This window comes from Fragaria vesca, linkage group LG6, assembly GCF_000184155.1.
Source record: "Fragaria vesca subsp. vesca linkage group LG6, FraVesHawaii_1.0, whole genome shotgun sequence".
NCBI lineage: Eukaryota > Viridiplantae > Streptophyta > Magnoliopsida > Rosales > Rosaceae > Fragaria > Fragaria vesca.
Window position 1 is genome coordinate 14,274,117 of NC_020496.1, and position 4,269 is coordinate 14,278,385.

Consider the following 4,269-nt stretch of genomic DNA (forward strand, 5'->3'; position numbering starts at 1 on the left):
CAAAATTACCCGAGAGCCATAATTACGCTCATCATTGCCTAACTTCGATATTCTTACATCGGAACGATCCGAACTTAAATATCATACTCAACAGTCGTAAATACAACCTCTCCAAAATACGACTTAAATCCTACGGCCGGATTCTACATTAATTAACCGCCAAAAAATACCTAACTTCGGAAATTCACAAACCTATCCAAATTTCATCCAAAAATTCCATAAATCACACCAATATACTCCTCTTAATATTCCACATTTAAAACCCTAAAAATCTCCTAACCGGCGGCGGCCGGCAGCCGTTTTCCGGCGACCTGCAAATGTTACCAAATTTTAACAGAATCTTCCTCTCAATCTCCTCTACAACTTTCATGACTAACACATCACCCAATTCCAAGCCTAACTAGGCTAATCAAACGAAAACAACTTAAACACCATAAAACTTCCACCTCAAATTTCTCCTTACCTAGCTCAAGAGGGAGGGAGCTGTTTGGAGGGGTTGTTGCACGGGAGGAGGGCTACGAAACCGTACCAAGCTTGCCCGGATTGGCGGCCGGAGGAGGAAGTTCCGGCGAGAAAACCGATTCGGCAGTCGGAGCTTTCGGGTGGCACCGCTCTCTCACGGCGGAGCTAGGGCTCCTCTCACCGGTCTAGAAATGTTGCTGGGAGGGAGACCGACCGAACGGGACCGGTCCGGCGGCGAACGGAGGTCGGACGGCGGCGGGAGGACAGCCGGAAAACCGGGCAGCGAGAGGCTCGGGGAGAGGAAAAGAAAAGAGGGAAGAAGAGAAAGGGAGGAGGAAAAAGAAATGGGTTGGGCCTCCACCGGTCCAACCTATATCAACCCAATTCCAAAAATAAAAACACCCCGAAAAAATAATACCCGAATAAAAATTACCTTTTACTAGCTAAAATTTACCATTTTTACCGTCGTCGAAAATTCTTCCTTAGAATAAATCCCTCAAAATATTAGTCCCTCAACACCCTCTGGGAACTAATTAAATTACACACTTAGTGACGAACACGGTAAAAACTCTTGATATCACTATGCCAGTAATAAAGGTAAAAATTAAGATTCGGGGCGTGACACACCCTGCTGACGGGGAGGCTTGGAAGTATATAGACAGGGAGTTTCCTCATTTTGCGTCAAAGGTCCGAAATGTGAGGCTCGGGCTCTCATCCGACGGGTTCAACCCTTTTGGCAACATGAGTCTTCAATACAGTGTATGACCGGTGATTTTGGTACCGTACAACCTTCCTCTATGGATGTGCATAAAGAAGGTATACAATATGTTGAGTTTGTTGATTCCGGGGCCCGGTTATCCAGCGAAGTGTCTCGATGTGTATTTGAGACCTTTGATTGAAGAGCTTAAGTTTTTGTGGGACGTTGGTCATCCCACTTATGACAAGTACATGCACGAGATGTTCCAGATGCATGTCATGGTTGTTGGTACCATCAGTGATTTTCCTGCCCGTGGGATGTTGTCGGGCAACGTTGTTAGGGGATACAAAGCTTGTCCAGAGTGCCTTAGCGATCAGGGGAGCAGTAGTTATTGCAACAAGATATGCAAATTGGGTCACCGTACTCTCCTTCAATATGATCACAAATGGAGACTCGATACATAGGCATTTGATGGGACCGTAGAAAACGGTGTGCCTCCCAAAAGATGGACGGGGGAAGAAATTTTAGCAGTGCTTAATGAGTACGATTTTGGGCAACTCAGCAATCATCCCAATATTGTGGCGGTAATACATGAAAGACCCGACAGGTACAAATTCTGGACACATAAGAGCATATTCTGGGAACTCCCAAACTGGAGTAAGTTGTTGATCAGGCACTACCTAGATGTGATGCACATAGAAAAGAATGTTTGCGACAGTGTGGTGGGCACAGTGCTGAACTTGGAGGGGAAGACGAAAGACGGTCCTAAGGCACGCATTGATCTAAAAAAAAATGCAATTAAGAAGACATCTGTGATTGAAAGAAGGGAAGAAACAAATGCCTCAAGAACGTAATTTTCAAGTGCATCAGAAGAACGTAATTTTCAAGTGGATGAGTTGTGTGAAATATCCTTCAGGCTATGCAGAAAATATAGCCCGGTGTGTGAACTTCCTGGACAATAAGATGTACGGGTTGAAGGGTCATGACTGTCATATCCTGCTACAACGTCTCTTCCCTGTTTTCATTCGACCGTTCCTTCCCCGTCTGGTGGTGGAGCCGTTAGTAGCATTGACAAGATTCTTCCAGAAGTTATGCACACGGGAAGTGAAAAAATCTAACCTCCGGGAAATGCATGAAGACATCATTTATATCATGTGTAAATTTGAGAGGATATTTCCTCCAAATTTTTTGACATTATGCCTCACCTGATGATCCATCTTCCCGAGCAATTGTTGTTTACTGGTCCAGTACACTACACTTGGATGTATCCCATGAAAAGGTACGTTTTTACACCTGAATTCCTCAATATATATACATGTTCAATAATCATAACATTTTGCAACTTGATTTATAGGCAACTTGGAGACTACAAAGATTATGTGGCTAATAAATCCACGCCTGAAGGATGTATAGCTGAAGCATATATTGTGCACGAGTGCGTCACTTGCATGAAGTTGTATTTAGGAGCGTTGAAGGAAACTCCGCAAACCATGCCGGTAGATGTACCGAAGTTCAATTTTTCCATAGTCTCCAGTGATATTGAATTATGTGGCTAATAAATCCACGCCTGAAGGATGTATAGCTGAAGCATATATTGTGCACGAGTGCGTCACTTACATGAAGTTGTATTTAGGAGCGTTGAAGGAAACTCCGCAAACCATGCCGGTAGATGTACCGAAGTTCAATTTTTCCATAGTCTCCAGTGATATTGAAGTGAATGGAATTTTACCAGACTCCTACAAGTTGCAACCACATGAGCTAGTCATTGCCCACGAGTGGGTATTGATTAACTGTCGAGAAGTTGAATACTGGAAAGACATCCATCTATATTGTCCAGACATTCAAGGTGATCTCGAGTACCACATCAGGGAGTTCGCAGATTATTTTGGCGGCTGGGTACGTAATTTAATATTTATGTACGGGTTTATGTTTATCCATATTTACAGTTGAATGGTTGGTTGCAGATGAACCATATTCAATTTGATGGTCACCCAAATTGGTCACACGAACTAAGACTTCTAGCGATGAAGCCGATAATGTCAAGAGTTTATCCGATGTGCAAGGTGAATGACGTGCAATTTATATGTGAACAGAGAGACAGCAGACGGAGAACACAGAATTCTGGGGTCATGGCGCATGGTGGGCGGAATGGAGTTGACTATTACGGTGTTCTCCATTCAGTGGTGGAACTCGTTTATAGGCAAGGAATGACAGTGCACCTCTTCAAGTGTAGATGGTTTGATACTAGGCCGCAGAGCATGAAGACCGATCAGTACGGAATATTATCGGTGAACACTGCTACAAGTTGTTACGAAAATGACCTGTTCGTTTTTGCCACATCGGTAAAACAAGTGTTTTATCTTGATGACCTTGCTAAGGGTGACGCGTGGAAAGTAGTCAACCTTGTGCACCCTCGAAACATTTACCAGGCGGCTACACTTGGAGAGGCCGAAGACAAGGAAGAAAATGTTGCGTATCAAGAGCCCAACGCAATAGGTATTCCTAACTCCTCTACCGTTCGCCTTAACAATTTTAAAGCGGGTCGTTCGGTGCAAATTCGTGATGAAGAGCCAAGGCTTATTGATGTTGATTCAAATCAAGAAACAGACGAAGACTCTGGCGATGAGGAAATGCATAGATTACCAGAAATTAATTCTGACACCGAAGAAGACTCATCGGATGATTCCGATTACGAGCCTTAGTTTTAATTTAGAGGACGTAATACAATAATTTGTAATAAAAAAGAATGTATTACCTTTATAGTTTACATATGTTGAATTCATGTTTATGTTATTTTATATGAATTTTGGTGATATATGAACAGGAAGTTAGTATGGTTTACATTAAACCTTCAGTTTTTTTAATGTATTTTTTATACTTTAGCCGACGAATTATAGTATATTTCGTCGGCTAAAACAATCTTAGCCGACGAATTATATTTTACGTCGTCGGTTAAGATCAGGTTAGCCGACGAATACCCTAATATTTCGTCGGCTTTATTTATTTTTTTATTTTTTATTACATACTATAGCCGACGAATATATTAGGGTATTCGTCGGCTAAATCCTAAAATTTTTCTATTACATACTATAGCCCTATCTTCAGTCGTT